The sequence below is a fragment of the Cavia porcellus genome, unplaced genomic scaffold, assembly GCF_034190915.1.
Source record: "Cavia porcellus strain 051 isolate PalLab524CR breed Dunkin Hartley unplaced genomic scaffold, mCavPor4.1 scaffold_8, whole genome shotgun sequence".
Taxonomy (NCBI): Eukaryota; Metazoa; Chordata; class Mammalia; order Rodentia; family Caviidae; genus Cavia; species Cavia porcellus.
Window position 1 is genome coordinate 60,691,135 of NW_026947491.1, and position 12,840 is coordinate 60,703,974.

Here is a 12,840-nt window from a genome sequence, read left to right on the forward strand (position 1 = left end):
AACTGAGGCATGCCATGCAGTGTTGTAATTAGAAGATTTACAAGGCAAAAAGAATGAACCAAGAGGAGAAAGAGAAGGAACTATGGATGAAAATAAAAAAGGAAACTGATGATGTGGGGTGACCATGTTGATAAGACTCTCCCAATAAAAAATTATTTCCTTTGTTAACTGTAGCTATCAAAAATGGTTACCCTAGCTCCCAAAAGGGAAAGGAATTGAGATGTTTCACATTGAAAGCCATTCCACAATCTGTAAGTTTAGACCTGTGTATGCATGAAAGTATAAATGAGATGTGGCTTTTAAGGACTTTTTAACAATATATCACTAACAACTGTGGTGAATTATGATGCATGAGTTTTCTGTTGTTTGGTTGTCTGACTCAGAAACAGCCCCAAATTATTTCTTCCTCTATGCTTGACCCCCTGATGTGAGATTAGAATTGTTAGAAGTTTAATATTCAATTTTTTGGTGAAGAAATAGCCAGACCCATAAAATTATCAGGTCTAATCTCAGAATCTGCAGTCATCTGAAACAGACCGACCCCACCTGCCTTAGTTACTTTTTACTTGTCATTGAGACAAACTATCTGATGTCCAAAGTTGGGAAAGGAAAAATTTATTTTTTACAGTTTTTGGAGGTTTCAGTCCATACTTAGTTGGCTCCAAGGCAGGGTGGCATGGCAGGCCGCAGTTCATGGCAGCTGCAAACAGCAAGGCAAAAACTGGCAAGAGAGAGATACACGTCTTCTTCCTGTCATTACATCACATCGTGGCTCCACCCCTATATGGGTGTAGCACTAACACCATCAATCCAAGCACTAGACAACGAACCAATCACAAATGCATAATGCAAAGGCATGGGGCTTGGGGCCACCAACATAAACTATGACACCACCATTTGCCATTTAACTCAGCTCATCAAGCATTCTGTCCATAACATGCACAAGAAGGCACATTCAGCCAAACATCATTTAAGAACAGAGATACACTATGAGAAATGCGTTGCCAAAGCAATCACTATTAGGTGGCAGCATCATGAACATCATAGCATATACACTACTTTCACACAATAAGATAGCTACATCATGAGGTGACATAATTTTGTGGGATTGCTATTGCATGGTGAAATGTCATTATGCAGTACAACATTTTGTTACTTTGTCATTCAGTCATTAAATGATATATGGTCTAAGAATTTAAAATTCCAAGGTCCACATAATTTAGAGTATCAAAAATATGGCTAATATACATATGCATATATATGTATATAAATTAGTTCCTTTATACTAATAAAAATCTATTAAATTAAGATTACTGTATATTTATTTGGCAAGTATCACATCTGAGAATCACAGAACTGCTTGGTGACAGGTGACAAAAGACTGAAGGATCCCAAGGACTGCTGTGGAGAGTACTGGCAAGGTTCAGAAATGAGGAACAGTAGCAGCTGTGAGTGCCTGGTCAGGCTCATGATCGGTAGTAAAGGATCTCAGTTCTTTCCTTTAAGAGTATTCATTTCAGTTACGATTAGTTAATTACAAAATTATATGGTCAAAGTCAGTCTTTCCAGGTAAATTATAGATCCTTGAGATCCAGGATGGCTTCTATGATCAACACAGATTTGTTCAATAACCATATTAATAACCATCTATAGTAAGTGGTCAATAAATAGTTGTTAAAATGAAGAAAACAGAATACTAGCTACCCATACCAACATCTTTGGGATGAAGAATGCACAAAAAAAATTAGAAAAGGGAAGTAGAAATTGTTCATCTTTCATGTCATTTTGCCTTGAACAATCTGTCACAAAATATGATGAATTTGGAAGACTTGAAATTGGAGGAAATTTGAGTATTAATAATACTATATAAAACAAATTTGCATCCAAAATAATATCATATCCTTCTTTTATTTTTATGATACAACTGCTCCCATTTCAAGAACAAAACGCTGAACCTCAGGGAGAAGATCATTTGTCTAGTACCCCAAGCTACGAAAGCACGGTGCCAGGATTCAGACCTACATCTCACAACTCTAAGTCTGTTATTGTTTCCAAATGGCCTACATTATGTCAGAAGCAAATGGAGGGTATAGCCATTCTAAAATTAGCAAGATACTCTATCTTCTACACTATCAATGTGTCTTGAAACTGTGGCAGATAGTCTCTTTGTCCTGGAAAAAAAGGCACACTTGAGAGTCTCTACTGCTACACAGGGGCTGGGGATTTAAGCGCCTGCCTTGCAAGCAGGCAGTCATGAGTTCGATCCCTGGTACCGATAAGAATAGTCTACTGCTACACAACAAAAAGCAAACATCTGTTCTCTTTCACAGGGAAGGCTGGGACAACCTTAAATAACCCTTGTGCTGATGCGTCCTATATCTGCTCCAAATTTACTGTATTATCTCATCAGTATTTCACCATGAAACACTCTATGCCATATAATAAACTCACCAAGGAGTATCTCTTAAATGTTTATCCCTACTTATTCAGTTTCAGAGAGAAACACGGTTGGCTCCTCAGCTGCTGTTTGTCTCCTCTGTGGTTCCTTCTGAGGCTTTTCCCTAAGTGAGTGTGTTGATGTTGGAGCTGAGGGCTGGGAGGACACACAGGGTCTTACCTCACTCTAGGCTATGCTGAAGGAAAGACCAAGAAGGGGACTCCAGGGAGTTGGTGCCCTGTGACTCAGGCTGGGGGGCAGAGTCCATGAAAAGCTGACTGAGAAAGAGCCCAAGTGAAGAGCATTATTTCCTGTTTCAGATATTCTGATGATTAGGTCCAGAGTCTTAAGATCCTCCCAGTCAGGCACTCTGGGCAGACATTAGTGACTCTCATGAGAATGCAGGGGATGGGGTGTGATGGGCATTGGATTGAATGTGAGGAGTTTATTTCCTGTCTCTGGGACCTAGAGGAACTTTGGAGTTTTTCTGAGACTTGAGAAGTCTAGAGGTAGAACAACTGGGGCAGGGAGGTCTCTGCCTAGTAGACGGAGCTAAGTGACTTTCAGGACCACAAGGAGAGTCGTAGACAGAACAGTCGTGGATTTAAATTCAGCCAAATATATGTTTGGTCTCAGTTGCATTATATGGAATTATGCAAAGACCTGCCTAACAGTACAGGCAGGCTGGCAAACTCCAGAGCAGAGTTTCTGTCCCTGAGGTCAGGAGAATTTGAAGGTTCTTGGAGAGAAATGGCAGCTGTGATCAGAGTAGCCTAGACCTGCAGGCTGGAAACAATTTAGGGAGATACAGTGAACCTGAGAGACAGTGGCAGAGACACTGGTCACTGAGAATTGAGGGTAAACCACTGAGGCAGGGAGTGCTAATTTCCATCATTTGGGACCAAAACAGGGCAGTTTATAATTTAAGCAGTTACAAAATTAAAGTAACAGAACGTTTCTCATTTGGATTCACATTTTGAGGACTGAGAAACATGGGCCAAAGTCCTCTGTCCCTAAATGCTTCACCTACTCCACCCCTCCCCAAAACACAAAAAAAGAATTCCCCAAGGAATAAAAGATCCAGTAACCCCAGGACTGAGTCAACAAATGACTTTATAGATAACTAAGTCTATGTCTGAAATAATAAATTATGTCTTCAAAGTAATTCACTATCCTTTGGGTTATCTCTCCTTCTTAATCATTATACTTCCTTTTTCTATTACATTTTATTTATTTATTTTACACATTGTGCTTTCAATGGTTAAGACTTCACTGACTGTCCCAGTACTTTCTTCTAGCTTCTGACATAGGAATCTCTGGGCCCGATTATGAAGTAGGCACAGCCCAGCTTGCAGCGACCTACACTGTGTATTCTGCCTACTGAAATGGTGCATCCTTGGACTTGAAATTCAACAGAGATTGGCCACTGTAAAGAATTAAAGAAAGTTAGATATTTTTCACATAGAAAAAGAGTAGAATGCCTCCTTTCTTTCCAATATTGAAACCAGGGTCTTTACACTGGGGTATAGCCCCAGGTCTTTTAATTAATTAATTAATTAATTTTTTACTTTGAGACAAGCTCTCACTAAGCCACTAAAATTTCCAGGCTTGACTTGAATTTCCCATTCTCCTGTCTCAGTTTCCCAGAGAACTGGAATTACAGTTGTGTGCAATCTGGCTCACATTCATAACTTAGTTGCAATTTAGAACAAAATTTAAATAAAATGGACAAACTTTTACCATATATATGCAAATATTAGAAAATCATATGGAAATTATGTTTAAAGTCCATTTATTTCTACTTAACACCAAAACCTCGGTAGTATTTCATTTGTTAAGATCATAAACTGGAGTCAAACTTAAGAACATAGACTTGAAACAGCAAAAGAAACCACAGAGTGAACAGATAATCCACAGCATGGGAGTAAATGTTTGCTAACTATTCTTCAGATAAAGGATTACTATCTAGAATATATAAAGAACTCAAAACAATCAGACCCTCCAAATTTAAAGACCTAATCTAAAAATAGGTATCTGAGATGAATAGACACTTCTCAGATGAGGAGGTACAAATGCCAAAAAATATGAAAAATATTTAACATCACTGGTCATTTGAGAAATGAAAACTAAACAACATTGAAATCCCATCTCACTCCAGAAAGAATGACTATCATCAATCAAAAACAGCTGGCGGAGCTATGGGGAAAATTAAAATACTCCACTTTTGGTGCAAGTGTGGCCTGGTACAAACATTGTGGAAATCCAAGTGAAGATTCCTCAGGAACTAAGACTAGAGGTCTCATTCGACTTAGCTATTTTCCTTCTCTGGGTATCTTCTCAGCAGAATTAAAAACACTAAACCACAGCAGTGTATGTGCATCCATGTTTATAGCAGCACAGTTTGTAATGTCTAAATCTTGGAAACAGCCTAAATGCGCATCAATCAATGAATGGATAAAGATGTGGTTTTCTAATACAATGCAATACTATTCTGCCATAAAGAAGGATAGCCTTGAGACATTTCTAGGTAAGACCATACTCTGAAGTGAAATAAACGTGACACACATGTGAATGTCACATTGTTTCTCTGATGTGATAAACCGAAAGTGTAAATAAGAACCAAAATGTATATTAGATATTGTGGATTAGGAATAAAATGTTGAAATGAGAAGGGGAACTACAGCGGGAGAGAGGGAAAGGATGGAAGGCCAAAGAAAAGAAAAGGAAAAATGGAAACAAAGCTTTTGTAAATAAGGAGTGCAAGAGGGATTGAATGGCAGGGAGGGGAATGAGAAAAAAAGAGGAATCAAAATATACTGTGTACATGTACAAATTTCCCTATGATGAATGTGGTCACTATGTATATCTAAAATACACCAATAAACTTAATTAAAAACAAAACAAAGGAACATAAGCTTGAGTCTGACCTGAGTTCCTGTAATACTCCACAGTGGATTCTCAAGCTAACTACTTCCTGCCCCCAAGTCTGAACAGCCCCAGACTGAGATGACACAATATATAATGGATCCCTCGGAAGGTGGCAACAGGGAGTAAATAATACGTGTAAAACATTTAGAAAAAATGCCTAGCACTTGGCTTAAGTGTTCAATAAGCATTACTGTTCATATTTCAATATTTTTAAAATATGCTAATGACTGAGAAATGGCAAAGATAAGAAGGAAACAAGCAGCTATTTTCTAAACAATACAGTAATTGCATTTTGACTTTATCACTTGGCCCTTCCCTCCATCACTTGTTTGGTAGCACATTGGAAAACCAGCCCCAGCGCACTCCAACGCCCACACCCAGCAGCTCTCTAAATCAGTTGTTCTTAAATGAGTCAGCACACACCCAGGCATCTTGGTCACTCATCGGAAGTACACAGGCTGCAGGTTCCCAAACAGGCTTCAGCTGCTGCTCTGAGTAAACATTTTCTTGCAGCCTGCCAAGGCAGGATGGGGTGAGTTCACAGGAAAGCCTCTTCTCAGGCCTGGGGTAAGATTCTGTCTTGTACAGAAAACCAGCGGGTGGATTTACAGTTCCCTTGACTGCTGTGCAATAAACCAAAATAGCAAGGAGGTGATGATGCTGCACCCAGCAGTTTGCCCCAGCCGCATGGAGGAAGAACCTTCTGCCCACACTGCACCTTACTGTAACCAGCACTAGAAGTCGCACAGTTTCATGACCACCAACTTCACACAAGTAGCTGAGCTACATACAAAACTACTTCTGTCTAAATTTTTCTCCTTGGGACATGACTTAAAAGAAAATAGCTGTGGGTAAAAATGTCTAATTTTAGGATTGAGAAAGTTATAACACACCTGACAAGAAATCAGAGGGTCTGAATTATATTCTATGGGCATATTACACCCAAGGAAATATACACCTGGCAATTTTGGTCTTCTCAAAGATAAAATGAAAATAGTTATCTATCTCATAAGAATGACAATTGCATGGTTCTTTGTAAAGCTAAAAAAAAATGTGAACTGTACTGTCTCAAGGGAATAGTCAGGCATAGTCAGGCTAGAAAATCTCTTGGTTCGCAAAAATTTTCCAGCCTTTTGCCAAAAACTTTTGGAAAGATGTATCCACCCATTGAATCAGTATGCTGCAATGACAATTTCAATTTGAGAATTTTGAACCTGGATATCAAAACAGGGTACTGAGTAATAACATGACTTCTGATTTGTGGTCATTTACTGTTTAAAAATGTAAAAAACTGATCAGTGGACTTCCTGCTAAAAATTATAGTTCACTTTTTTAAAAAGTGTTTTAATGAAATCAAATGCAGTTTTTGTTTTCCTTGTGTGAAGGAACAGATATATTTTCATCTCCGGTTCCCAAGGAAAAAGCCCAGAGAGCTCAAAAGGTAAGGTCTTTGATAGAGGTTTAAAAGTGAACAATTATGAAATTGGATTGCAGAAAAAATTTGGAAATTTTGTGCTTAATAAAGTGCTTTTTAAAAGATGTGATTGTTAAAATTAGAAAGACCCTAGCTGGTTTAAATTTTTTTTCTTTTTTAAAAAGTCAGAAGATCTTAGTCTACATAATAGACATGAAATAAACATGAAAACCCAATATGTGTAACATGCTTGCTAAAAGGTAGCACTTTCCTAACTACCACCAATCTGCCCTGGACTGACATATCTGTGTAACATAGATAAATGAGATCTGTCTCTTCTTTGTTGTTTTCCTTTTCAAGCCAGTGCTTTCTAAGCTCTGCCCTGCAAGCCCACTGGCACTTCTGAAACCATGACTTCCAAAGATGAACACAAATTGGCAAATGAGACACCTTAGTCTTAGTACTTGCCATGTCTCATCACCTGATGTCACCAACAATGCCCTCTTCCTCAGTCTCTGATGCGGCTGCTTTTTTGGTTCTGATGACAATCGTCTACCTTTTCTCAATCCCCTCTTAACTTCCTGTCCCTGCAGGTTACTGGCAGTGAAGATTTAGTCTTTGTTTCCTTCTTTCACTCTGCCCACACTGTCCAGGGATGGCAGCTACTAGTATAACTTCTACCACCACCACAGAGTGGTAAGCATGAGGTCTTTCTATCTGGTCCAGACCCATCTCTGAGCACCAAACCTCATGTTTATCTGCATCTCGATCTTCCTACTCCTCCAGCTCTGGCTCCTTCTCTCCTTCCTTTTTTCGATACTTGCAAATGTTGCTAAGTAGCCTGACTATTCACCAGTGGTTCAAATCATAAATTTAGTACTTCTTCAAATTCTTCCAACCCCTTAGCTATCATACTGAATCAACAACAAACATTCTGGTCTCCTGAGCTTATTTGGGATCACCACTTCCTTCCCTCTCTTTCTGCACTATGATTTACACCAGAGCAGGAAGTATCCCTGGTTCCTGTCTTCTGGCATGCAAACAGACCACCTTTTGGGCCATATGCCTCAAAACCACAGTATTTTAAGAATCAATAGTCTTTTCCTGAAAAAGTTTGACTTCCTATATTGCTACTATAGAAAATACTGTGATAAAAATATTTTAAGGAATATGGAACAAATGATAATGGGAAGAGGAACAAGAACCCCAATTCCTTTATTTTAGAGCATTTGGTGGAACTAACCGAAATCACAACCTTCTCAATAACGCAAGATGAGTGGCTATTATATATTCTTTCTTTGAACAAATATTTATTGACTGTTTTGTGCTAGTAATTCCTCTAGTGCAGGCAGGTCAAGCTGAGGTGGACTGGGCAAAGATGATAAACGACTACATAAATGAAAAGAGATCACTGCTCCTAAAGCTATGGAGAGTGATTTGGAAGCCTCTTTGCATTAGGTTAGGAAAAGGTGTCTCTAGAGGATACTGTGCAAAAATTGATCCCTCAGTGATAAAAAGGAGGCAGCCAAAGGAGCATCCGATTCCAAGGGATCTGTGTGGAAAGTGAGGAGGATCAATGTACAAGTGAGAGGTGCGGCCTCATTTATGGGCCTGAGGAAATTTTTGATTTACTTTCCTGGAAGGGAGAAACGTAATTTTGTGTAATTTTTGTCTTGAAGCTGCAGTTTTCTTAAAAGCCGTTTTAAAATTTCAGTTTTCCTTTTTTTTACGTGTCTTTTTCTATTTTATCCAAAATAACTCCATGTGCTTACTCATATTTTTACATTTATCTATACTTGTGAATAATTTATAGATGTTGATGTTTTTTAACTTCATGTGTATTTTCATACTGTATAAATTATTTCTCACATGGAAGAAGAGTTGAGGTAGAATAATTGACAAATTAGTGAAGATAAATATTTCTTTCAGGTCTATTCATAATCAGCCAAAAATGGGAGCAATCTAGAGGTCCTCTGGTGGTGCAAAAATAGGAAGTTAACATAGGAGAGAATCAATGCTAGAATATAACTCATGGTGTTATAATTAATATGTATTTAGGTAAACATGTGTGTGTGTAATACATAAGTGATGCTTCTGCTTTAGTAATTAAAATTGTGTATATTTCATAATTTTCTTCTTTGTGAGTAACCAGGAACAGTGACCCTTTTGCGGCATTAGCACACACAGCCCCAGATCTCATTTTTTAAACTATCATCAAGAAGTAAGTGGGCCTGACTGATTCTACTGCTAGTGTTGCCAGGTACTCTGGTACTGGTGATTCCTTCAAGAGATTTTCTCTAGGTTCTTTCTGTCCTGAACAAAGAATTGCACAAAACAATCACAAAAAGTAATGAGAATTTTACATTTATTAAAGGTAAGAAAAGAAATGTGCTTTGCAGACTGAGTGTGGGCAAACTAAAAGTAAGAAAAGATGGAGCAGACCACCGTGACAGACAGCACAGTGGTCATGATCTTGGCTGTATTTCATATCTCCCACTCCTCAGGTTGATGTCAGATCCAGGCAGCCTGTCAAAAACCTGTTTGAATTATCATGAGAATTGAAAATAGCATTCTCTGACTGGCTCTAGGTGCAGAGCTTTTGGAACCATTTGTCTGCATATTTCTTGGAGCTCTGTGATTGACAGTCCACACTCACTTGCCCAGCTGATTGGTCACACTCGAATCTCTTACCTCACTAGGACAGTGAAAATGTAAATATAAATGATACTTGAATGTCTTGGAGTGCCAGAAAATAAGAAAATACAAAAAAAAAACCTTATGAAAATCTGGTTGAAGGGGTACAGCAGAGTATAATTTCAGGAGCTGCCACTGCCATTAAAAATTTCAGTATCTGAAAAATACATGTTAATACTATTGAGATAAAGTACAAATAATAAAATAAATATATGAATCAATATTAGTATAAATGTTTAATGAAATCAATAAATAAATAGGAGACAAGGAACAGTTCCTCCAAGAAAAATTTCAATTAATAACCAGAGAATAAAGAAAATTTTTTATTTTTTAATTTAAAGAGAAAAAAGACATAACAAAAATCAAGAAGCAAAACAAATCAAAAAAACAACAGATGTCAAATGACAATAACAACAAACAGAAATAGCTATGTAGGTTTTCAAAACAAGATGATACATTAACAATGGTTGTTATATTGCTATTGTTATCCTCAAATAGTTGCTCAGATTACCAGACACAGGAATAAAAAAAAGTAACACAGGACAAAACATTGGACTTCAAAAACAAGACAGAAGGAAAGCTCCCACAGTTACTGTAATGTATATTGCTAGTCTCCAAATAGATGCTCAGACTACCAGCTTTAGACCTGCAAAGTCAACCAAACAATACGAGCATTGTTATTTTTTTACTTCTGTTGCTATCATCTCAGCCTGACGTCCTCTCAGTCAGTCCATTGGTTATGGCAGGAGGGGGAAGGTTTGCTCTTCTTGTCTCCCAGCCCACACACTGACTGGCTCACATGAAGATGTGGTTTTGCTCCTTGGTTCTCTTCCTGTTCCCCATAGTAGCTGCTCTTGACTCATGGGAAGGTATGCCTTGACTTCTTGATTCTCTTCCCATTCCCCATGGTGGCTGCCCTGGCTCATGGGAAGCAAGAAAAAATTTTAAAGCATCATTGTAATACCTCAGTAATAGCTGTCAGAGGCAGTATCCACAGTGAAGCATAAAATGAGTGAATCAGGAAAGTACGATACAATCAGTAGTTTTAAAATGAAAAGAAATCAATACTGACTGCTTTGAACACTTAAAAAAATACCTATCAAAGTATAATATGAAGAGAGAATGTGTAGAGACAGAGACCATGGCATAATGGTCCAGGGAAAAGATGATAGTGGCTTGGATTGCAAAGGTAGCCATGGAGATGGAAACAGGTGGAAAAATTTAATAATACATTTTGGAAGCAAAGAGGATCAGAATTCCTAGTGCACAGGATAATGAGACAGTAATTAGTAACAGGCAGAAACTGAGGATGATAGCTAGATTTCTGTGTAGAAGAACTGGACAGAAAGAAGGGAGGATGATAATAGACAAAAAAAATGGGTCAAAAATATCAAAGGTGCTATTTTAGATACAGATCCTGATAGGAATGAGAGACCGGGTGTTGAAAGATGTGAGCTCGGTCACTGGGCTGGGTCTAAGATGGCACATAGGCTGAGATGAGAGGTTTAACCCACTCTAAACATAGAAAATTTGAAGTTGCTGATACACACACACACACACACACACACACACACACACACAGACTTTTCAATAATAGTAATAGGCATGGGAAGGGTTTTATTATGCAAATATCCAAAGTACACACTCAAAGAAATAGAGCGCAAGTCCAAAAGAGAGAAAAGCACATTTTGAGCTAGTTCTGCATATATTTAAGGGATACTGGAGATATATTTAAAATAGATGATCTAGGATGTGTATTCTACTGTTTGTTAGGTTATCTGTTTGGCAGACTATGTCAGAATGAAAACCATTTACATATGTTTGAAGTTGAGATATGCTGTCCACTGATACTGCTTCTTCCTTGTGGTTGGAAGAAACACAATTTATAGGTGAAATGGACAGGTTCAGAGTCCAATTTATATACTTACTGTGTGTTTAAGTCCTTCGGGAGTTTTTTTGTTGGTGGTATTTTTATTGGCAGGGAAAAAGACTTGAGTAACTTTTGCATCCTGAAGGTTTTTCTTAAAAGCACAGTTTTAAAATCTCAAATTGATTGTCTCTTTTTGCTTATTTTTTAAAATTTCTTCAACCCTGTCTCAAGATCTGCAAACACATCACAGTTTTCCTTTCTCCATTACCTTTTTGCATGCTGCTCTATATGGCTACATCACTGGAGTATCTGCAGAAGGAAGATGAAATACCTCCTTAAACACTTGCATGGAGAGTAGAAAGCAAGCAAACTTCCTGTTAACTTGTTAGCTTCCAGTTTATGTACAGCCCACCACAGTTTAGCAAGAAGGAATCTCCTAGCTCAGTTTTTAAAGTCCCCTCAGGTGGCCGTCCATCCCAGACTTTCTTTCCCTTGTTGAAAATGCTTCTCATGCTTCTGCTTTTTGCCTACTGCTCTCTTCCATCCTGTTCCTTTCTGTAGATAATGGGGAGAAATGTAGATCTTCAATAATACAAAAAAGTCTTTCCATACTGCCAAGAGGATTTTTCTCTTTGGGCAACTCTCATGAATGTTATCATGTTATAAGTCTGTGTGTGTCATCACTTAAATTGTTGTAAATATTAATTTTCCTGGATATCCAATTACAGAAGGGGAGAAAAACAAATCTATTGTCCTATATCTCCAAAGCCCTCCCTCTTCCATTTCATCTAACCAACTTGGCACCAGGTTTCCTTGTGCCTTGTTCCCTTAGTACATTATTCATATCATCATCACAAACATACCATAATCTTGTATTTATCTATCTGTTTATCTGCCTTTCCATTTGCTCAGAAGTGTCACAGTATATATATCATTGTGCTGGATTATGTACATGTTCAATAAATTTTTGTTGAAAAAGATGATCTATTTCACTTTCTTACAAGCTTAAATCTAGTTGTGGGGTAAGGATGGCAGCAACTGAATTTGTTTCCAGTGTAAAGCTTTTTGAAGTGGTCCTGAGGCATATGATGAAAAAGATAATACTTTGATTAAGATCAAACCTTTCTTTTAAGGTTTGAACTATATCAGGAAGATGGGGTTGGTGATATGTAACTCTTTTAGGAGAAAAGTTGATTGAGAAAGAAATGTAAAAATTCTTTATTTCCTAAAATATAGCTTAAGTAAATATATTTTCATATTACTTTTTGAGTCTCTGTCATTCTGTAGATTTTTCTTATCATTTACTGAAAAAAAGATTGTAATACAGGATCTTATCTGCATCATTGACTCATATAGCAAAAGGATAAAGAAAAGATTCCTTAGGACAAAATAAATTAAGTAATATTCCATTGTGTATAAATACTATATTTTCTTTATCCATTTATCTGTTGATGGACATATAGACTTCTTCAAATATTTAATTATTATTAATTGTGT